The sequence below is a fragment of the Bubalus bubalis genome, chromosome 17 (genome assembly GCF_019923935.1).
Source record: "Bubalus bubalis isolate 160015118507 breed Murrah chromosome 17, NDDB_SH_1, whole genome shotgun sequence".
NCBI classification, from domain to species: Eukaryota; Metazoa; Chordata; class Mammalia; order Artiodactyla; family Bovidae; genus Bubalus; species Bubalus bubalis.
In genome coordinates this window covers 59067604-59092712 of record NC_059173.1, presented here as the reverse complement: position 1 = coordinate 59092712, position 25109 = coordinate 59067604, and the positions used below count along the sequence as shown (strand labels likewise).

Below are 25109 nucleotides of genomic sequence, written 5' to 3'. Positions count from 1 at the left end.
ATATTTGTTTATTTCGCTGCCTCGGGTCTTAGTTGCCATGCATGGGCTAACCACCATCCCCATGCCCTGCCCCTCACCACCCCCCAGCATGCAGGATTCTTATTCCCTGACCAGGGATCAGACCTGCATCCCCTGCCTGGAAGGCAGAGTCTCAGCCACTGGACTGCCAGGGAAGTCCCCATCATTACTTTTTGAAGAAAATAATTTGGCCTTGTTTATAAGGAACACCCATGTCCCATTTCTGCACCAGAATGCAGAATGTCTAATACGGAATATCAGGTTTTCAAAAACTTTGAAAACGTAAGGTCAGTTCTATCACACAGGGATCTCTGATATAAAAATGGGCTCTTTTTTAGTGAGCACCGTAGATTAGCGGTGTCTCAGATTCCCTTTCACTTTTCACTTTCATGCATTGGAGAAGGAAATGGCAACCCACTCCAGTGTTCTTGCCTGGAGAATCCCAGGGACGGGGGAGCCTGGTGGGCTTCCGTCTATGGGGTCGCACAGAGTCGGACACGACTGAAGCGACTTAGCAGCAGCAGCAGCAGCAGATACCAGGAGAGAATTCAGTTACGAAATTCCAACAATTCGATTGCCAACGCATGGCTGAAATATCTGTTAGGTTAGAAAGATCAAGTAAACACTGTAGAAAAAAAAGTCTGTTTTAATGGAAAATTGTGTCTCACCTGTAGCCTACCTTTCCAAATAGTCTGTTTCTAGCCTGGTTTGTTGTCATGGAGCTATTTTAAGAGTCCCTGTAAGTTTTAGGTAACTGATAGATGTGTGTTATGTCTATTCTACTAGTGATTTTATTTCCTCTCACACATGGAAAAGCTAGTTTTGGCCCTCTAAACTCAGGACTAGTTTACTCCTTATAAATTTGTGTTTAGATTTTTCCTTTGAATGGTTATAACATCTGTCTGGTTCTCTCATATCATATAATTTGTTAAAAAATCTTTAACACATGTTTATTTTTATACCTCTATGGGAGTCTTGCATTTACCTTTTTCTGAAAATTATCGTTTAGTCTCTAGACTCTTACCCCTGTTTCTCGACTAGAGGTAAGAAGGGACACTAATAGTTACATATTTTATAAAATGTTCAAGTGACCCAAGGAATCTCTGAAGCAAATTTGTACTCCAGCCTAGCTCAAGTCCTACCACTAGCCTGACACTTTTATCGTTTATCTAGACATTCAGGTGCTCTCTCTGGTACCTATTTCCTTTCCTCATCACCCAGACTCTTGCAGGCTTGTTCTCTCCATGGAGAAGTAGCATCAGAGCTTCTAAGCATCCATAAGGCAAAGCTTGCCAATTCCTGCCTATTTGGGTATGTTGCAAACTGCCCTAAAGCTTTTTTGAAGAAGGTGGATTATATTAATCCATAATGGCTTCCCCTCCCCACCTCCATTTCCCAACTCTTAAAGAGTCAAAAGAGCTGAAAGTTTCCCTGATAAAGTTGAAAATTACAAATCATATCTTAAGATGACATTTTCCCGGTGTAAGGAACTGTTAAGAACTATAAGGAAAACTTATTTTGCTCAAGAGCAGAGTATTTGGGGTATTGTGACTTAGTTCTTATTATACAGTAATAATTGTAGTCCAGTCAATGCTTACTGAGGCCCACTGTGAGCTAATAACTCTGCAAGAAGCTCAGGGTACAAGACCAAGTAAAACAAAATCTCTGCCTTCAAGGAGCTCGCAGAAGAAAAACACATGTGCACCACTAATCATAAAATACTTAGCAGTATGAATGCCATGGGAGAAACAAAATGGATCTGAAAAGTGAATATGATTGTTTGGTAAAGAAATTTATCTACAATTTTAATTGAAGGATTGTCCAGTCACTTTACAGATAAGGAAACCAAGTCCCCCAAATGTTATAGGATCACAATTCATCCATAATGTAAGCAAGCATAGATAAAAGTTATAATGGGTGATTGCAAGATGATTGAATGGCATGTACATTTCAACTCTTAAACTAGAGCTGCTATTTCTTCCATACAGTGAATTAACCTGCAAAGTGGGTTGCTGTGTTTCCAGCCTACTTCTGAATGTAAAGGAGTCATTTGTAAAAGGCTTTTGGCAGGCCTGGGGGAGAATTTACTGTTATCTGAGCTGTTATCTGAGCTGCAGTCTTGGGAGGTCTCCCTGGGCTAAGCGGACAATCCAGTGTCTGGGGAGACTGGGATGGTAGTGGTGGTGGTACCCCTCGCACTGCCTGCCTCCTGGGCTGGCAAGAATTCTGCGGAGTGAGGGCTACAGCTTTTCTGGCTGAAGTTCAAGGCTGGGCTTCTATCCCAGCAGGGAGCTAGGGTGAAAACCAGAAGCTGGGCAGAAGGCCAGTGAGATCAAATGGTAGCTCATTCCCAGGAGTCTCAATTCACCTCCAGGAGCATTGGATAAACTGCTTCCAGATTCTGCTCACTCATGAGATGGAAGCTTCTGACATGGGGACCAACTGAGCCATTCCCAGCTGAGATGGGGAGCAGCTGGGTGGTGTTGGGACACTCAGAGATTGGTAAGGATGAGCATGATCTGTCATAGACTTGGGGTTTCTTATATAAAAAATATACTTGTTTATAGGAGAAATTACAGGAAAAAAAAAAGAGGAAGATTTAGAATGAACAATGAATTCAAACACTTTCAGGCTTTTCTACGTATGTGTGTATGCACACATATATAACAAATGAAGATAATATTGTATGTAGTATTATTGTTTTTCCAGCCAATATTTTGTACACATTTTTGAAATTATTGAATGTCTATTTTTTATTGGAAATAACTTTTCTTATTACACAAATATAATGGACAGTTGTCTAAATTGATCTTCTCCCTGTTTGTATAATTAATTTTAACCCTAATCATGGAGAGAATTTAAGAGTTGAGGGGCATGTGATAGTCATCCTGTCACTTTCCTACAGATACAGAGACCGAGGTCCAATTTGATTGAGTGATTTGCAAGTTTAAACACAGCAGGTTTAAACAGAAACAAGGCTAAAGACACTCCAGGGTACTTTCTGCTGTATAGTGATACCCTGAATTATTTATTTCATGTGTGTATGGCTTGTCTGCTTTGCCAGAGATAGTGTTATGTGATGCCTTGCTACTTTAAGTGTGTCTGCCAGCCTTAATGGCATCATCCGGGAGCTGGTTGGAAATGCAGATTCCTGGGCTCCACCCCAGGCCTTATGAATCAGAACCTACCTCTAACCAGATGCCTGGGTGATTCATATCCACGCTAAAGCTTGAGTAGCACAGGAGGAATGATCATTAAATATCTGTGGTTGCTATGGTGTCTGTGACCCCACCAACTTCACACGTTGAGACCTAAACCCCAGTGTGATGGGGCTTGGAGGAGGGTCTTTGGGAGATGATTAAGTCATCAGGGTTGAGCCCTCCATCTGTGAATCAGGAAGTGGGTCTTCACCAAATACCAAATCTCCATGTACCTTGATCTTAGACTATCCAGCCTCCAGATCGGTGAGAGATACACTTATGTTGTTGATATCTGGTATTTTGTCATAGCATCCTGAACAGATTAAGACAATGGTATTACTTGAGTCTTTTGTTAATAGCAAAACTGACTTCAACTACCTTAAAGCAGAAACAGGTATGATAGTATTTGTTAGAAAGAGACAGGTGTACCGAAAACCAAACCTTAGAGATAAAGCTTCTAAAGGACATTAGAAGTGGAACTTGGTTGACCCTGTTGGGGAGCTCTCCCATAAGCCTGATGCCCAGTTTCAGTGTCTTTACATAAGTTTTGGGCTTTCCTGGTGGCTCAGACGGTAAAGAATCCGCCTGCAGTGCAGGAGACCTGGGTTCAATCCCTGGGTCAGGAAGATCCCCTGGAGAAGAGAAAGGCTACCCACAACAGTATTCTTGCCTGGAGAATTTCATGGACAGAGGAGCCTGGTGGGCTATGGGGTCACAAAGAATCGGACACAACTGAGCGACTAGCACTGACTATGTAAATTTTAAATGTGCGCATGTGAGAGTAAGGGGGCGATGAGGGAAAGAGAGAGAGAGAGAGGGAGAGAAGGAGAATGTTTGTTTAGGTTAGGTTTTATGTTCTCTTGATCAGTAAAGGTGCAGGGTCATGTTGCAGCATGGCCACTGGACCTCACTGCTATAACTGTGATACATTCCCAGAGATGGGAGATGGTTCAGAGATGGGTATCATTACAAAAGTTGCCTGCTGTAATTTTTAAACCATATTGGTCACATTTTCCATAAATAATTGGGCATAAAAGTATTTCTAGTCTTTCTACCTCTGCAGCCCCTGTTTCTCTGACTTTCATTGTTGCAATTTTACCATCAACGAGAGCATACATCCTACTGATTTCAGCAATTAACATTTTGCTGATGACACCCAAATGTGCCTCCAGCTTGAATCTCTTTTCTGAGTTCCAGCCTCCTATCTCCAAATGTTCTGTCACTACTTAAAGTTCAACAGGGCCAAAACTGAGTTCATCATATGTCCTTCCCAATTTCTTTATTTTTATCAAGATGTGACTGTTTTCCATGATAACTAGCATCTGTGCCTCCTTCCTTATTTTTCAAATGCCAAATCCTGAACTTTAAAATGTGAATGTCTTTAATATCTCCCTTGCATCCTTGCTGCCAACCAGAATGCAAATCCTTATCCTTTCTCATTACCTAACCATGACCCTCCTCCTTTCCAATCTTTCTGTCTCACCAGTAGATTTTTCTTAGACTTCACTTATATCATCTATGGCCTACTTCAGAAAATATTTAATGTTATTTCAGGGCATTTTATATATAGGTCTGAGGTCATCACCACAAGATAACATTAGTCACTCAAAGATCCCCATTGTCAGGGATGTACTTAAAAATTATTTGAAAAGACAATTTTTCTAGAAATGTTCTATGAAACATTTAATAGATGCTAATCTATTAAATCTATTAATCTATTTAATTAACATCCAATAGAGTAGACAACTCTATTACAAATGAGGGACTTCTCCGGTGGTCCAGTGGCTAAGACTCCACACTCCCAATGTAGGGGGCCCGGGTTCAATCCCTGGTAAGGGAACTAGATCCCACATGCTGCAAATAAGAGTTTGCAGACTGCAACTGAAAGTTCTGCATGCTGCAACTGAAAAAAACAACAACAAACTCCACATGCCACAACTTAGACCAGGCACAGACAAATAAATATATAAAAATTTTAAAAAATAGTCCATTCCTTAAAAAAAGAAATGAATAGCATAGTGTTGACATAAAGAATAATACGTTAGTATAACCGTTAACCCATTAAAGGAAAAACTGTTTTTTTCTATTCACACAGACGCTCTGACACCAAATCTGTGGGTTTCCCACACCAAGCAATTCTGTATCTGTCTGGACACCCAACTGGGTGTTCTATAATTCAGTTATAACGCTAACTACCTGAAGTTAGCAGAGACCCCACAGATCAAGCGCTCTGGCATACAACACTGCCCCTCACTTCAGATGCCAATCCCAAGTACAGGCTGTTAAACTGTGCTCCTGACTAAATGTCTATGTCAGTTTAAAGAAAAATGCGCGACGTGAGAGTTGGGAGCTTAAGTTTTATTTAGGGTCTTTTTGTGGACAGTAGCCAAAGAGACAGTCTCTCAATAGCTCTGAGGAAACCACTTAGTTTTAGACTAACCACCTAAGACTTAGAGGGAAAGCCAGCTTCTAGATGATTTTCGGCTAGGGAATACATGCAGTCAGGCATAAGTAAGTGAAAGTGTAATGGCTCAGTCATGTTGGACTCTTTGCGACCACATGGACTGTAGCCCGCCAGGTTCCTCGTCCATGGGATTCTCCAGGCAAGAATACTGGAGTGGGTAGCTATTTATCCCCTTTTCCAGGGGGTCTTCCTGACCCAGGGATTGAACCCAGGTTTCCCACATTGCAATGCAGTCAGGCATGTATCTCAGGAAGAGATTACTGCTACTCAGAAGTAACAAACATCTCTAGTTAATGGTTTTAGTGCTTTTCTGCTCTGGGAAGATGTAGCAATCTGAGTTCATTAAATTTTTTCTGAGATACACACTAAGAGGCGTGTTTTCTAAACTTTTACTTTTAAACACATGGATATAAGGAAGTATGTAAAAAAATAGTAACTGATAAGCATAATTTATTTTAGGTTTCAATCGTTTTCTGTTCCCTAGAGAAATCCTCTAGGTGAGACATTCTTGACTCCTGGTCTCATGATATTGTTCACAGTATCATCGTGAATGTGTATGAGCACTTTCCTAGAGAGAGGAGCATAATTTTATTCAGATACTCAAAAGAGTTTTCGATTAAGACAGGGATGTCTTCTTCATGTCTAGATTCCCAGTATCTACAACAGACCCTATTACAATGATAGGTATGCAATAAAGATTTCTTAGATAAATAAAGCTTATTTATTTTTGAATTCCATTCCATGTATAGCTTTAAAGTGTTAGATGATTATTACTTAGTTATAGACTATTTTTATATTATCTACTGATTGTTATATAATTCATTCTTTCATTTTAGTTTCTTATCCACGAACCTAGATTGTAAGGACAGAGATCATGCCCTATGTTTATTTTCTTTGTCGTATAATACCCAGCACAGTGCCTTGCATCTAGAAAATTTAAAAAGAAGTCTGTTAATTGGCTTGTCTCACTGGCTCATTGACCCAGGAATTTAATTTCTATATACTTAAACAGAAATGTGAAGGGCAGATCCACAGGTGGCCTGGAGAATATGATGGAGACCTGAACAGCTACTACATCCTTCTAAGGCAACTTGCAGGTCCTTACACTTATGGGAATACAAAAAAATAATTATTAATTTCATTCATGTTTTTTTCACTGCCTACATATTCATTCATTGATTTATTTAACAAATACTTGTTGGGTTTCTACTCTGTATCTGGTGCTGTCTGAGGCACTAAAGAAAAAAGAAGATGGTTGTTCCCTGTCATTGAAGACTTTATAGCCTATTTGTAGGACCAGACCTGTAACAATAAACTGTAATGCATTATGCTGAGTCCTGTTATGGAACTAGCTTCAGGATGTTATCAAAGAGTGAATAAGTAGCTACAGAATCCTGTAAGTCTTTATAGAAGAGGTGACATTTGACATTTGGTGAATCAGACTGACATAAGCCCTTATCTTCTGAAACTTACAATGTAGCAGAGAGGGCAGAAGTTAAAGACACAGTGCAATGTGGGCATTTAATACGGGACCTTACTTACTCTGAGAGGGAGGGAGCAGGTATCCAAGGAAGGTAAGCTGAGCCTTAAAAGATACACATAGAGGGGCTGGACAGGAGAGGTAAAAAGAGATGGGGGAAAAGATAGAAAAAAGTTCTGTTACAGTTCTGGGACAACTGAATATTCACATGCAAAAGAATCAAACTGGACCTTTACCTCACACCATATATAAAAATTAACTCAAAATGGACCAATGACATGAATATGAGTTAAATGCTATAAAACTCTTTGAAGAAAGTTCAGTTCAGTTCAGTTGCTCAGTCATGTGTGACTCTTTGTGACCCCATGAACTGCAGCATGCTAGGATTCCCTGTCCATCACCAGCTCCTGGAGCTTGCTCAAATTCATGTACATCAAGTTGGTGATACCATCCAACCATCTCATCCTCTGTTGTCCCCTTCTCCTCCCGCCTTCAACCTTTCTCAGCATCAGGGTCTTTTCCAGTGAGTCACTTCTTCACCTCAGGCGGCCAAAATATTGGAGTTCCAGCTTCAGCACCAGTCCTTCCAATGAATATTCAGGACTGATTTCCTTTAAAATGGACTGGTTGGATCTCCTTGCAGTCCAAGGGACATTCAAGAGTCTTCTCCAACACCACAGTTCAAAACCATCAATTCTTCTGTGCTCAGCTTTCTTTATAGTCCAACTCTCACATCCATACATGACTACTGGAAAAACCATAGCTTTGACTAGACAGACCTTTGTTGACAAAGTAATGTCTCTGCTTTTTAATATGCTGTCTAGGTTGGTCATAACTTTTCTTCCAAGGAGTAAGCGTCTTTTAATTTAATAGCTGCAGTCACCATCTGCAGTGATTTTGGAGCCCAACAAAATAAAGTCTGTCACTGTTTCCATTATTTCCCCATCTATTTGCCATGAAGTGATGGGACCGGATGCCATGATCTTAGTTTTCTGAATGTTGAGCTTTAAGCCAGCTTTTTCACTCTCCTCTTTCATTTTCAAGAGGCTCTTTAGTTCTTCTTCACTTTCTGCCATAAGGGTGGTATCATCTGCATATCTAAAGTTATTGATATTTCTCCTGGCAATCTTGATTCCAGCTTATGCTTCATCCAGTCCAGCATTTCTCATGATGTACTCTGCATATAAGTTAAATAAGCAGGGTGACAATATACAGCCTTGACGTACTCCTTTCCTGATTTGGAACCAGTCTATTATTCCATGTTCAGTTCTAACTGTTGCTTCTTGACCTGCATGCAGATTTCTCAGGAGGCAGGTCAGGTGGTCTTATGTTCCCATCTCTTGAAGAATTTTCCACAGTTTGTTGTGATCCACACAATCAAAGGCTTTGGCATAGTCAATAAAGCAGAAGTTTTTCTGGAATTTTTCTGGAACTCTCTTGCTTTTTAGATAATCCAATGGATGTTGGCAATTTGATCTCTGGTTCTTCTGCGTTTTCTAAATCCAGCTTGAACATCTGGAAGTTCACAGTTCACATATGGTTGAAGCCTAGTTTGGAAAATTTTGAGCATTACTGTGCTAGCGTATGAGGTAGTTTGAGCATTTTTTGGCATTGCCTTTCTTTGCGATTAGAATGAAAACCGACCTTTTCCAGTCCTGTGGCCACTGCTGAGTTTTCCAAATTTGTTGGCAAATTGAGTGCAGCACTTTCACAGCATCATCTTTTAGGATTTGAAATAGCTCAACTGGAATTCCATCACCTCCACTAGCTTTGTTCGTAGTGATGCTTCTTTAAGACCCAGTTTACTTCACATTCCAGGATGTCTGGTTCTAGGTGAAGAAAATGTTCCTTTCTTTGAAGAAAATGTAGGAATAAATCTTCATGGCCAGGGATTTGACAATTGATTCTTAGATATGACACCAAAAGCACAAGCAACAAAAGAAAAAAAAATAAGCAGACTTCATGAAAATTAAAAACTTCTGTACATCAAAGGGCATTACCAAGAAAGTGAAAAGACAACCTACAGAATGGGAGAAAGTATTTGCAAAATATTTATCTCATAAAGGTTTAGTATCCAGAATATATAAAGAACTCTTATAACTCAACAACAGAAAGACAAACAGCCCAGTTTAAAAAAATATCTGAAAAACAGATATACAAATGGCCAACTAGCATATGCAAAGGGTATAATCAAAATATTAGATATAATCAAAATATTAGATAATAACAAGAATTGATGAGCAAAAAGTCTACAAACAATAAATGCTGGAGAGGGTGTGGAGAAAAGGGAACACTCTTGCACTGTTGGTGGGAATGTAAATTGATAGAGCCACTAAGGAAGATGGTATGGAGATTCCTTAAAAAACTAGCAATAAAATCACCATATGACCCAGCAATCCCACCCCTAGGCATATACCCTGAGGAAACCAAAATTGAAAGAGACACATATATCCCATTGTTCATTACAGCACTATTTACAATAGCTAGAACATGGAAGCAACCTACATGTCCATCAACAGATGAATGGATAATGAAGCTGTGGTACATATACACAATGGAATATTACTCAGCCATAAAAAGGAATTTATGGCATTTAAGTCAGTTCTAATGAGAGGGATGAAACTAGAACCTATTATACAGAGTGAAGTAAGTCAGAAAGAGAAAGATGGATATAGTATTCTAATGCATATATATGGAATCTAGAAAAATGGTACTGAAGAATTTATTTACAGGGCAGCAATGGAGAAACAGACATATAGAAGAGACTTATGGACATGGGGAGAGGGGAGGATAGGGTGAGATGTATGGAAAGAGTAAGATGGAAACTTAACATTACCATTAACATACCATTAAAATAGATAGCCAATGGGAATTTGCTGTATGGCTAAGAAACTCAAATGGGCTCTGTATCAACTTCGAGGGGCGGGGTGGGGAGGGAGATGGGAGGGAAGTTCAAAAGAGAGGGGATATATATATACTGATGGCTGATTCAGGTTGAGGTTTGACAGAAAACAACAAAATTCTGTAAAGCAAGTACCCTTCAATAAAAAATTTTTTAAAAAAGAGATGATGAGGATATGAAGAAATTGGAACCCTCATTCATTGCTGATAGGAATGTAAAATAGTTCAGCTGCTGTGGAAAACCATTTAGTGGTTCTTCAAAAAGTTAGTAGTTAAGCTACAGTTACCGTATGACTTGAAATTCCATGCTTAGATATATACCCCAAAGTAGCAAAAAACATGTTCAAACAAGTGCACGTACAAGCACATTCAAGCTGTATTATTCACAATATCAAAAATATGGAAGTAGCCTGGATGTTCATTGATAAATGAATGAATAAACAAGTTGTAGTATATATGTACAATGGAATATTATTCAGCAACAAAAAGGAATGAAGAACTGATACTTGCCACAAAATGAATGAACCTCTACAACATTATGTTAAATGAGAGAAACCAGACCCTAAAGGCCACATATTGTATGGTTCTATTATATTTACATGAAATGTCCAAAATATGCAAATACACAGAGAGAGAGCAGGTTGATGGATGCGGGGAGATGAGAGCAGGGAAGAGAAACTGCTTACTGAGTAAAGGGCTTTACTTTGACTTTTTTTCAGCGGTGAAGCATGCCACATGGCTTGCAGATCTTAGTTTCCCAACCAAAGATTGAAAGCACAGAGTGGAAGCATGGAGCCCTAACCACGGGACTACCAGGGATTTCCCTAAAGGGTTTTACGATGGTATGATGGAAATATTCTAGAACAATATGGAGGTAGCGCTTGTACAACAGTGTGAATGTACTAAATGCCACTGAATTAATCATTTTAAAATGGTTAATTTTGTCCTATGTGAATTTCACCTCAGTAAATTTCTTTAAAAATTATGTTATCAGTGGTCTATAAAGCTGAGGCAGTGGAAATTGTCTGTGTGAAGGCAGGAAGACTCCAAAAGAGTCTGAAGCATTGAAATACAATAATTGTGGCCCAAATGTAATAAACTCAATAGAAGAACTAAAATGTAGGCTGGAGGGGGTAGACAGAGGCCAATACTGAGGTGTTAATAATAAGGAATTTGTTGAGAGGAAATAAGGATATATCATCATGATATAATTCATGTCTTTTAGAAATTTTCTCTGCTGTTTAGAGAGTAGATTTTACGGGGTCATGGAGCATTCAGGGAGTCTGTTTGAGAGGTTCTATTAGAGATCTAATCAAGAGACAATGGTGGCTAAATCTAGGATGAAAGCAATGGGAAATAAAGGGACATGAAAAGATTTGAGAAATATTTAGGAGCTAAATGTTTGGTTAGATTTAGAGGTGCTGTGCTGTGCTCAGTCGTGTCTGACTCTTTGTGACCCCATAGACTGTAGCCCACCAGGCTCTTCTGTGCATGGGATTCTCCAGGCAAGAATACTGAAGTGGGTAGCCATTTCCTTCTCCAGGGGATCTTCCCAACCCAGGGATCGAACCTGCATCTCTTACATCTCCTGCTTTGGCAGGTGGATTCTTCGCTACTAGTGTCAGCTGGGAAACCCAGATGTAGAGATAAGATTGCCAAATACAGTTACATTTAATTATTTGGGAAATATTAATACAAAAATTTAACTTTAGGATATGTTGAGGTACAGGGAAGCCTCTCATGCTGCACTCCATGGGGTTGCAGAGTTGGACATGATTGAGTGACTGAACATCAACAACAAAACAAAATTATTCATTCTTTGTTTTTTAAAAATATTTTTTGATGTGGATCATTTTTAAAGTCTTTATTGAATTTGTTATAGTATTGCTTCTGTTTTATATTTTGGCTGTTTTAGCCATGAGGCATGTGGGATCTTAGCTCTCCAACCAGGGATAGGACCCTCGCCCCTTGCAAGACAAGGCAAAGTCTTAACCTCTGGACCACCAGGGAAGTCCCTTCGTTGTTTATTGAAATTAAAATTCAGTTGAGTGTCCTGTATTTTTAATTGCTAAATTGGGTAACTCTACACGGAAGGTAAAGGAAAGAGAGAATTCTGACATTTTGATTTCTGGCGCTAGCACCTGGCAGGTGATATCTGTTCTTACTGAGACGAGGAACACTGGGGGAGGAATGGATTTTTCTTGGAGAAGGAAGACATCATACATTCAATTTGAAAGTAATTGTATAAGATTTACAGAATCACTCAGGGAGTGTTTGAAGAATGAAAAGAGAAAAATGTCCAGGATGTTATAGGCCCATCAGTAATTAAAAGATGATCAGAGAAAAAGAAGCCTGCAAAGGAGACTGAGAAGGATCTAGAACATTGGAGGATGAGATCCAGGATGGTGATTGTGTGGAAACCCAAGTTGGAAAGGGTTTCATGGAGGAAAAAGTGCTCTACCTTATAAGGTAGAAGTTACAGAGAAGTCAAATCACTTTTGACTGAAAAGAGACAAGCAGTTTTGGCAATTAGGAGATTTGGGAATACTTGAGAACTACATCCGGACCCATTACTTCATGGCAGATAGATGGGGAAACAGTGGAAACAGCGGCTGACTTTATTTTTCTGGGCTCCAAAATCACTGCAGATGGTGATTGCAGCCGTGAAATTAAAAGACGGTTACTCCTTGGAAGGAAAGTTATGACCAACCTAGTCAGCATATTAAAAAGCAGAGACATTACTTTGTCAACAAAGGTCTGTCTAGTCAAGGCTATGGTTTTTCCAGTAGTCATGTATGGATGTGAGAGTTGGACTATAAAGAAGGCTGAGCACCGAAGAATTGATGCTTTTGAACTATGGTGTTGGAGAAGACTCTTGAGAGTCCCTTGGACTGCAAGGAGATCCAACCAGTCCATTTTAAAGGAAATCAGTCCTGAATATTCATTGGAAGGACTGGTGCTGAAGCTGGAACTCCAATATTTTGGCCACCTGATGCGAAGAACTGACTCATTGGAAAAGATCCTCATGTTGGGAAAGATTGAGGGCAGGAAGAGAAGCGGACGACAGAGGATGAGATGGTTGGATGGCATCACTGGCTCAATGGATGTGGGTTTGGGTGGACTCCAAGAGTTGGTGTTGGACAGGGAGGCCTGGCGTGCTGTGGTTCATGGGGTCTCAAAGAGTCAGACACGACTGAGGGAATGAACTGAACAGAACTGAAGAACTCCTTTGGTGTGATGGTTCAGAGGAAGGAATGCACAGATCTAAATTTAATGGATTATGGAATGACCAGGTAAGGAATAGAAGAATCTACAAATTAGTATTTAAAGGAGTTTTGCTGAAATAGTCAGTTGTGGTGGTATAGAACATCAGTTCTGTATTCTATATGTTGTCTTCATCTGATCATTTACTTTCTGCAGACCACTGAAGCAAAAAATTAATAAGAATCCACTTTCTAGACTCTAGATAAATGTAAAATGAAGGCATTCAGTTTTTCAAGGTACTTCCTTTTGTTTTTTTTTTTTAAATTTTATTTTATTTTTAAATTTTACATAAGGTACTTCCTTTTGTTCTGCAGAGGAAGACCACAACTTTCGGAATGAGAATCAACTTTGATGTAAGTAGTACCACTACAACTAGACTCTAGACAAATGAAAAATGAAGTTTTCCCCCACCCTGTTCTTAAAAAAAAAAGATTTGTTTGATTTTTCAGTCCCAGTGATTAATTTTTTTATTTTTTATGTTAAAACTTTTTTGAATTAAAATTTTTTCCCAGTGATTTTTATAGTCATTCTTTTTAATATATGGAGGGTTGATTAACTGTATTTATCACTTTATAGTATGCAGGACAGGTGTGTTTGTGGCTTATAAGCTAGAGATAGGAGATTGTGTCAAATGCTAAGTCAATTAACATTGATTTGGTACATAGTGAAGCCTACCATGTTATAAAAAACAAATATAACTTAAAGGCAAAGAAACACTAAACACCCAGCTAATTTATGGCAAAGCATACTTAGTTTATGATTTTGGTTAATACGTACTTTAACTAGAACAGTGTTCTATGCTCATTTTTATTAAATACTGTAGGTGTTTGCTGGGGCATGAGGTAATAACCCAAATACAATTAAAATGACCATAAAATTAGGGTCTCCACACAGGCTCCCAAGGATGGGTCTGTTTGAGGCTTCTAGTCATCAGCATTGGGTGGTCTGCTATTGGTGCATGATACTTAAATAGAGCTTTTTCCCCTTTAGGTCTGTAAGGTGTTAAGGTGTTTTTATAAAACCCCATAAACCCTCGTTAAACACTTTTTTTTTCATAAAGAAAACTTCAATCTTTATTTGACGTATTTTCTGTGGCACTATTTTGGCATTTTAACAAGTTCTTTAAAGAATCACTCTAATAATTGCATGCACCTCTGGGTGGGGGTGGAGGGGTATTTATTCAGGTTTTTGTACATCACACTGCCTGATCCACTAAGCAACAAGCACAGCATTTTGGTACACTTTAATTTAATAAGGAAAAAAAGATCAAAAGAATCTCCAGGTGGAGAAAGTTAGGCTAATTTGGGTGTTGCATATTAACTGATTGAAAGGAAGGCTTGACTACTGACTGAATTAACTATAATTCAACTGTATTAGATTATTTACTACCGCGAGGGCTTCCAACACTGCAGAAGAAATAGCAGCACTTTTCCCCACCTTGACACTCCTTATTCCCTTTCCCTGCTTTATGATCCCTGCCTTTGAAAATAGTGTATAACATTTGTTGGTGTTTACTATTTTTGTGTCTGTCAGAATGTAAGATTTATGAGAAACAGACTTTGTCTTTTTGTTCCCTGTTGTATTTTTTTATTGTCTAGGACAGTGCTTGGGACATAATGGCATGCAATAAATATTCCCTGAATGAATGAATGAATGAGTAAAGGAGTGAACGAATAAATCACATTCTATTTGTTTTCCAAGATATATCATGAATATCAGCTCTCTCAGAGTCCAGATTTCATATGCATGTAAGTTTCTCATAAAGATCTAATTTCTCTCCGCTTTCACTCCACATTTTGAATCACAGAATCTTGGCATCATTAGGAATAATATTTGTATGTTTATAGGAATCACGTGAAGTCAGATCATGGTTTTTTTGATGATGTCATGAAGCACTATTCCATATAAATACATTTGCACTCTAGAATTTCTTCCAAGTAAAAACAGGTGGTCATGTTAATGTTTTCTTTTTTCTTTTTTTACTTTAAAAGAAAGAAATCACCTCAGTTACAGCAATGTTGATATTTGCAGACTCTGTATTTTTAAAAAATATTTAACTGAGGAGGGGGATTCTGGGAAGATGGCAGAGTAGAAAGCACCAGAAATCTGTCCTCTCACCTAGAAAACAAATGCACTAGAAGATGCAATTATTTTGTAATCTGGAGTCTATAGAAAGCTTGCAGCTTCCAGGGAAAGGCTTGGACAGTAAATTGCAATTAATTTTAATTGATTTCAACTGTTAGCACTGTAGCAGCTCCTCCCTCTCCAAAGCACCAGCCAAGGTAGATAGCTGTGTACTTGATCTTGGAGCAGCTTGAATGCAGTTTGCAAGAGCAAAGATAGGCATTGAGGACTCTGTACTCTAAATATTGAAGATGTGTTCTGATTGCTTCTTCTGATTGCCTGATCATGGAAGTTCAGACACAGAGGTGGCCAACTATTATTTGTATCACCCCCCTCCAATGTTGAAAGCCTTTCTGCTTCTGGTCCAAGTGAATTCCAGGGAAGGTAATGAGTTGGCACCTTCCTTTTTTTTACCCTCCTTCATTTTTCTCTTTTTCCTCTTTTGAAGTCAGACAGAGAAGAAAAGGACATTCAAAAGGAACTGCATATCCAGGGGAAATTAGAAAGTCATTATACATGCCTAGGAAAAGGCACAGGCTCAGAAAAGCCCTGCAAAGACCGTAAGTTTATACTTCAGGGCAAGCTTAATCAAAATAAGACAAAAACTGAAACAAGCAGACTCTTTAGAAAGGAGGAGAATCTAATTTTGAGAGAACCACATTATTAGATTCAAATATCCATTTTCAACAAAATAAAATCTCAAGAAATATAAAGAAACCAGGACGTATTGGCCAATCAAAGGAAAGAAATAAACAGAAACTATCATTGAGATAGACAAGAAAGACATACTGCACAAAGATTTTCAAACAATTGCTGTAAAAATACTCAGAGAACTAAAGAAATATGTGGGCAAGATCATAAGAACAATGTATGAACAAAATGGAAATGCCAATAAAGAGAAAATTTAAAAAGATGCCCCAAAGAAATTTTAGAGTTGAAAAGTACAGTAACTGAAATGAAAAAGTCACTGGAGGAATTCAAAGTCATATTTGAACAGGCAGAAGGAAGAGTCAGCAAACTTGAAAATAGGAAAATGGGAATTATCAAGTCTGAGGAACAGGAAAAAAAAAAAAAAAGAAAGTTCAAGAAAAGTGAACAGATCCTAAGGGACCTGTGGGACATCATCATGTGGAACAACTTACACATTGTGAGAGTACAACAAGGAGAAGAGTGAAAGGGAAGGAGAGATTATTTGAAGAAATAAAGGCCAGAAATCTCCAAAATTTGGTGAAAGACAGAAGATAAACAACTAAGGTTGATGAAATTCAAGTAGCATGGATTGAAAGAGGTTCACACTGATATATACATTTTAAGAAACAGTTAAAAGTCAAAGACAAAGAGAATCTTAAATGCAACAAGAGGAAAGCAAATGGTAATGTACTAAGTGTCCTCAATAAGATTATTATTAAGTAGTTTTATTATCAGAAAATTTGGAGGCAGGAAGGCAATGGGTGCATATTTTCAAGTGTTAAAGAATCTGTCAACCAAGAATCCTATATCCAGCAAAACTGTCCTTGAAAAGTGAAGGAGAAATTAAGACATTCCCAAAATCTGAGCTATTTCTTTGCCAGGAGACTTGCCTTGCAAGAAATCCAAAAGGGAGTCCTGCATGTTGAAACAAAAAGATACTAGACAATAGCTTGAAACTTTATGAGGAAATAGAGATCGTAGTAAAGGTAAGCATATGGATATTTATTAAAGTTAGTATTACTGTAACAATAGTCTGCAAGGAGATCCAACTAGTCCATCCTAAAGGAAATCAGTCCTGGGTGTTCATTGGAAGGACTGATGTTGAAGCTGAAACTTCAATATTTTGGTCACCTGATGTGAAGAGCTGACTCATTTGAAAATACCTTGATGTTGGGAAAGATTGAAGGCAGGTGAAGGGGACAACAGAGAATGAGATGGTTAGATGGCATCACCGACTCAATGGACATGAGTTTGGGTAAACTCCGGGAGTTGGTGATGGACAGGGAGGCCTGGCATGCTGCGGTTCATGGGGTTGCAAAGAGTCAGACATGACTGAACAACTGAACTGAACTGAACAATAGTCTATGATTCCTTTTATTTTTTATTTTTTTGTTTTCCTCATGATTTAAGAGGCTAATATATTTTTAAAATTTCTTGCTGTAAAAGTATTGTAACTTTTGTCTGTAACTTCACATTTTGTTTTCTACATAATTTCAAGAGGCTAATGCATTCAAAAAACAAATTAGTAGTTTAAGTTTTGGACACACAATATACACAATATTGGACACACAATAAAATTTTGTGACACCAATAACTGAAAGAAATGAGGACATACCTATAAATGAGCAGAGTTTTTTAATGTTTTTGGAGTGAAGTCAGTATGAATTCAAATTAGAGTATTATAACTTTAGGATGTCAAATGTAATTATCATGATAACCATAAGGAAAATAGCTATAGAATATGCACAAAAGGAAATTATAAAAGAATGAAAGCATTTCACTATAGGAAAATTAGCTAAATTTTTACAAAAGAGACTATAATGCAGGAAATGAGGGACTAGAAAGCTATAGAGCATATAGAAAACAAATAGCAAAATGACAGAAGTGAGTCCTTCTTATCAACAAGGACTTTAAATGTAAATTGATTAAACTCACCAATCAAAAGACAGAGATTGGAAGAATGTGTTAATAAACAGAGCCAACTAACTGCTGTCGACAAGAGACTCATTTTAGATCCAAAGACACAAATAGGTTGAAAATGAAAGAATGGAAAAAGTTATTCCGTGCAAATGCTAATCAAAATTTAGCAGGGGTGGCTATATTAATATTAGACAAAATTGACTTTAAATCAAAAAGTTACAAAAGACAAATGAAGACATTGTATATTAATAAAAGATTCAGTACATCAATAAGATATTACCATTATAAATACTTATGCACCTAATAATGGACCATCAAAATATATGAGGCAAAAATTGACAGAATTGAAGAGAGACATTTTCTACAATAATAGTTAGAGACACCAATGTTGTTGTTTTTTCAGTCGCTAAGTCATGTCTGACTCTTTGCAACCTCATGGACTGCAGCATGCCAGGCTACTCTGTCCTCCACTGTCTCCTGGATTTTGCTCAAATTCATGTCCATTGAGTCAGTGATGCCATCTAACCATCTCATCCTCTGCCGCTCCCTTCTCCTTTTGCCTTCAATCTTGCCCATCATCAGGGTCTTTTCCAATGAACTGGCTCATTGCCATCAGGTGGCCAAAAATATTTAACTGTCAATAATGTATAGAACAACCAGACACTAAGGAAATAGAGGGCTTGAACAATGCAGTAAAGCATAATAATAGGTGTAATGCAGGACATTCTATTTAATAACAATGAAATGCACATTTTTGTCAAGTGAATTTGAGATGAGTATTCTCCAGAATAGACATATATTACATCACAAATGAAATCTCAATAGATCTAAAGATAAAGATATCATACAATTATCTTGCACTCATTTGACATGCTAGCAAAGTAATGCTCAAAACCCTTCAAGCTAGGCTTCAATAGTATGTGAACCAAGAACTTCCACATGTACAAGCTGGATTTAGAAAAGGAAGAGGAACCAGAGATCAAATTGCCAACATCCATTGGATCAAAAAGAAAAACAAGAGAATTCCAGAAAAACCTTTACTTCTGCTTCATTGACTTCACTAAAGCCTTTGACTGGGTGGATCACAACAAACTGTGGAAAATTCTTAAAGAGATGGGAATATAAGACCACTTTACCTGCCTCCTGAGAAACATGTATGCAGATCAAGAAGCAACAGTTAGAACCAGACATGGAACAATGCGCTGGTTCAAAACTGGAAAGGAATACAACAAGGCTGTATATTGTCACCCTGCTTATTTAACATATATGCAGAGTACATCACACAAAATGCCAGGCTGGATGAAGCACAAGTTGGAATGAAGGTTGAGGGGAGAAGTATCAATAACCTCAGATATGCAGATGACACCACCCTTATGGTGCAAAGAGGAATTAAAGAGCCTCCTGGTGAAGGTGAAAGATGAGAGTGAAAAAGCTGGCTTAAAGCTCAACATTCAAAAAACGAAGATCTTGGAATCTGATCCCATCACTTCATGGCAAATAGATGGGGAAACAATGGAAACAGTGGCTGACTTTATTTTCTTGGGCTCCAAAATCACTGTGGACAGTGAATGCAGCCATGAAATTAAAAAACACTTGCTCCCTTGGAAGAAAAGCAACGGCAAACCTAGACAGCATATTAAAAAGCAGAGACATTATTTTGCCTACAAAGGTCCACATAGTCAAAGCTACGGTTTTTCCAGTAGTCATGTACGGACATGAGAGCTGGACCATAAAAAAGGCTGAGCGCCGAAGAACTGATGCATTCAAACTGTGATGCTGGAGAAGACTTGGGAGTCCCTTGGACTGCAAGAGATCAAACCAGTCAATCCTAAAGGAAACTAACCCTCAATATTCATTGGAAGGACTGGGGCTGAAGCTGAAGCTCCAATACTTTGGCCACTTGATGTGAAGAGCTGACTCATTAGAAAAGACCCTGATGCTGGGAAAGATTGAACGCAGGAGGAGAAGAGCACGACAGAGGATGAGATGGTTGGATGGCATCATCGACTCAATGGACATGTGTTTGAGCAAACTCCAGGAGATGATAAAGGACAGGACGTTTGGTGTGCTACAGTCCATGGAGTCGCAAAGAGTTGAACATGACTGGGCAACTGAACAACAACAACAGCGCAAAGTATCTTCTCTGACCACAGTATAATGAAGTTAAAAGTCAATAACAAGAAAAACTGAAAAACTCACAAATTTGTGGAAATTAAACAACCAATGGATTAAAGAAAATAATCACAAGGAAAATTAGAAAGTGCTTAGAGACTATTATTGTGGGTTTCCCTGGTAGCTCAGATGGTAAAGAATCCACCTGCAATGCAGGAGACTTGGGTTTGATCACTGGAACAAGAAGATCCCCTGGAGAAGCAAATGACAACCCACTCCAGTATTCTTTTTTTTTAATGATGATAAATTTTGGTACAATTTGTATTGATAATAATATATTATGCAGTATTATAATATTTTTAATTTTTTATTTTAAATTATTTTAATTGGAGGATAATTAGTTTACAATATCATGGTGGTTTTTGCCATACATCGACATGAATCAAGCCTCAGGTGTACATGTGTCCCCCATTCTGAACCCCCCTCCCCCATTCCAGTATTCTTGCCTGGAGAATTCCATGAACAGAGGACCCTGGTGGGCTTCAGTCCATGGAGTTACAATGAGTTGGATAATACTGAGTGAATCACATTTTGTGTGTGTGTTTTTGTCTTTTAGAGACTATTATGGACTTAATGTTTGTGTCCCCCTCAAATCCATATATTGAAAATTCAACCGCCAGTGTATCTGTATTTTGAGATGAGACTCTTAGGAAGTAATTACAGTTAAATGATGTAGTAAGTGTGGGGCCTTGAGCTGATAGAATTAGTATCCTTATAAGAAGAAACACTAGAGAGTTCTATCTTCCTCTCTTTCTTCACTCTCCAGAGAAAGGCCATGTGAGGGCACGCTGAGAAGGTGACCATCTGTAAACTAGGAAGAGAGCTCTCACTTTGATCCTTCCAGCTTCCAGAATTGTGAGAAAATAAATTATTGTTATTTGAGCCACAGAATCTGTGATATTTTGTTACAGCTGCCCTAGCAGATAGATTTTGGTACCATGAAGTAGGTTGCTGCTGTAAAAAAAAAAATACCTGAAAATATAGAAGTGGCTTTGGAACTGGGTAAAGGGTAGAGGCTGGAAGATGTGGGGATACATGCTAAAAAGAAATAAGTCTCGATTGCCATGAAGGGGCTGTTGGTAGAAATATTGATGTTAAAGGTGTTCTGCTGAGGAATCTTAGAGCAAAGAGAAGAGCCTCCACCTTCTTAGGGAATACATAAATAAACATAAAGAGAATGTTGATAGAAATATAGATGTTAAAGGCCTTTCTAGGGGAGATGTTAGATGGAAATGAAAAACAGGTTATTGAAAATTGGAAGAAAGGCGATCCTTGTTATAAAAGGGCAAAGAAGTTGACTGACTTGTGTTCTAGTATTTTGTGAAACATGGAAGTTGTGAATGATGAAATTGGATATTTAGCTGAGGAGATTTCTAAGCATAATGTTGAAAGTGAAACCAGGGCCCCTTGACTGCTTACAGTAAAATGCAAGAGGAGAGCTATGAATTAAAGAAGGGATTGTTAAACAAAAAAGAACCAGAACTTAAAGATTTGGAAAATTCTTAGCCTTTTCATATTGCAAAAAAACAAGAAAGCATGCTGTAAAGAGAACACCAAGAGTGTGGTTAGACTGTAACTCAGTGAAAAGATTATGGGATTATAAGAGCAGAAACACTACCAGTTTAAATGGAAGGGGACAGGGGTGAACTAAATGAAGGAAGGGGTGAACTAATTTTGGAATTCTTGGATTTTACAGGAAAGGACAGTATGGCTATTTGGCTGTAAACATGTGCTATCCTTCAAGAAAAGGGAAACATGGTTCGGAAGGTAATTCAGAGATCATCAGGGTCAGGGCCTCAGTTTCAATGAGCCAGACAGCCTCTTGCCAGCAGAGCTGTGGGGACAAGTTCCTGCCTGGGAGAACTGCAGGGGCATGACTCTTACCCAGTAGAGCTGTGGAGTTGGGGCCTCTGCCCCAGTGAGTCCAGAAGGTGGGTCAACCATCACAGTGGGTCCATAAGGCAGAGCATCAGACAAAATAGGGTTACAACTGGGCCTTAAGATCTAATGTAATTTGCCTTGCTAGATTTTGAACTTGCTTGGGAGCCATCACCCCTTTCTTCCTTCCAGCGTTTCTCTTTTGGAATGAGAATGTCTATTCTATGCCTGTCCCACCAGTTGTATTTTGGAGGAACATGACCTGTCTGGTTAATAGCTGGACAGGAATTTTGCCTCAGTACAAATTGTACCTGGAGTTCACCCATATGTGATTTAGATGGACTTTAAACTTTAGAATTTGATGTTAAGACTTTTGGGGCTGTTGAAATGGAATAAATGTATTTTGCATGTGAGGAGGACATGAATTTTGAGGGCATAATGTTATGGACTTAAGGTTTATGTCCTCTCAAAATTCATATGTTGAAGCCCTAACCCTGGTGTGACTGTATTTGGAGATGGGGCCTCTAGGGAAGAACTAAGGTTAAATGAGGTAAGAAAGCAGTGTCATGATCCAATAGGATTAGTGCCTTATAAAGAGATATCAGAGAGTTCTTCCTGTCTCTCTTTCTATGTCTCTCTCTCTCTCCCTCTCTCCACATTCATAAGAAGAGTTCATGTTAGCACATAGTAAGGATAAAACCCAAAGGGACAGTTCTTACCAGACACCAGCTCTGCAGGCACTTGATCACTCCCCAAAACTGTGAGAAAATAAATTTTTTTTGCTTAAGCCACCCAGTCAATGATTTTCTGTTACAACATCCCAAGCTCACTAAGACAGAGACAAATCAAAATGAAAGCGCAGCATACCATTTATGGGATGCTGTGAAAATAGTGCTAAGGGGGAAGTTTATGGTTATAAACACTTACATTAAAAAACCAAAAAAATTGTAAATCAAATAAACTTAATTTCACAATTTATGAAACTAGAAAAAGAGAATAAACCCAAAGTTAGAAGAAGGAAGGAAATAATAAAAAGTAGAGCAGAGATAAATGAAATTGAGAATAGAAAAGCAATAAAGAAAATCAACAAAACAAAAAGTTATCTATAGTATGGAAATGGGTATGAAAATATGAAAATGGGTATGATACATTCAAATAAAATGTTTCAATAAATATTCTAATTAAAAACAAAACAAAACAAAAATGATCAACAAATGATCAAATGATCAAACAAAATGTACAAACTGTTAGCTAGACTGACTAAGAAAATAAGAGAGAAGAGTCAAATCACTAAAATCAGAATCGAAAGTGGGAACATTGCTAATGACTTTATTAGAATTAAAAGGATTATAAGAGAGTGTTGTAAGTGATTGTATGTCAACAAACTAGATAATTTAAACGAAATGAACAAATTCTTAGAAACACAAAACCTACCAAGACTGAATCATGGAGGATTAGAAAATCTGAATAGACCTGTAACTAGTAATGAAATTTAATCATTAATCAAAAATTTCCTAACAAGGGAATCCCTGGAGTTGGTGACTACACAGGTGAATTCTACCAAACATTTAAATAAGAATTAGTGTCAATCCTCAAACTTTTCCAAAAATTGATGAGAAGGAAATACTTCATAATTCATTCTATGAAGCTACCATTACCCTGATAACAAAGCCAGAAAAAGAAACTACAAAAAAAAGAAAGTAGACCAATATCTTATGAATGTTGATGCAAAAATTGTCAACAAAATACTAAGAAACTGAATTCAATAGCATATTAAAAGGATTATACACTGTCACCAAGTCGGATTATTTCTGGAGTACAAGAATAATTTAACATATGAAAATCAATGTAATATACCACATTAACAGAATGAAGGGGAAAAAAATCCATATGATCATCTCAATTGATGACGAAAAAGCAACTGACAAAATTCAACACCCTTTCATGATGAAACCGTTCAACAAACTAGGAACAAAAGGAGACTACCCGAAAAACATAATAAAAGTAATACAAATATATGAAAAACCCCACAGCAAGCATCATTCTCAATCATGAAAGGCTGAATGCTGTTCCTCTATGATCAGGAAAAAAGTAAGCATTCCTACTTTTGCTATGTCTGTTCAGTGTCTGAAAAGCAGAGACATCACTTTGCTGACAAAGATCCATATAGTAAAAAATCAAAGCTATGGTTTTTCCAGTACTCATGTACGGATGTGAGAGTTGGCCCATAAAGAAGGCTGAGCACTGAAGAACTGATGCTTTTGAACTGTAGTGCTGGAGAAGATTCTTGAGAGTCCTTGGACTGGAAGGAGATAGAACCAGTCAATCCTAAAAGAAATTGACCCGGAATATTCATTGGAAGGACTGATGCTGAAACTGATGCTCCAATACTTTGGCTACCTGATGCGTAGAGCTAACTCATTAGAAAAGACCGTGATGTTAGAAAAGATTGATGGCAGGAGGAGGAGAGGGTGACAGAGGATGAGATGGTTGGATGGCATCATTGACTCAATGGACATGAGTTTGAGCAAACTATGGGAGATGAAGAACGACAGAGAAGCCTGGAGTGCTACAGTCCATTGGGTCCCAAAGAGTTGGACATGACTTAGCAACTGAGCAAAAACAATTCAATATAGTATTGAAAGTCCTATCAAGAGCAATTAGGCAAGACAAAGAAATAAAAGACATCCATGTGAAAGAAGCAAGTAAGATTATCTCCATTCATAGATGATAAGATCTTATATGTAGACTCTTTTTCTGCCCAGAGCTTTAGGTAGATACACTTTATTTCTACAGCTCAGTTAGTACATTTTGTCTAGTCTTTTTTTTTTTTAGTTACTAGAAGCACTCTTGGATCCCTGAACTTATGTATGCAGTTCTGTTTTAGCTCCCGGGATAAAGGTCTAGCCTTGAATTCCTTTTCTTTTCCAGGTTTGACACTCTAGCTCTTAGATAGTAAGGCTTATCACTGGTCCTCATTACTTAGTGAACCTCATTT

At 38.1% G+C, this 25109-nt stretch overlaps 1 long non-coding RNA gene across 2 annotated transcripts in view; it reads left to right on the top strand.

Annotated features, from left to right (window-relative positions):
• The first annotated feature begins 568 nt into the window (after positions 1-568).
• LOC123329996 overlaps positions 569-25109 on the top strand; it is a 56877-nt gene continuing 32336 nt past the window's right edge. Inside the window, exons 1-4 of one of the 2 annotated variants that reach the window (XR_006545667.2) lie at positions 569-2520; positions 13642-13680; positions 14926-15075; positions 21930-23144. This is a non-coding gene — a long non-coding RNA (uncharacterized LOC123329996). Of the gene's footprint in view, positions 2521-13641; positions 13681-14925; positions 15076-21929; positions 23145-25109 lie in introns of those variants that run through there. The other variant, XR_006545666.2, reaches the window with a different exon arrangement.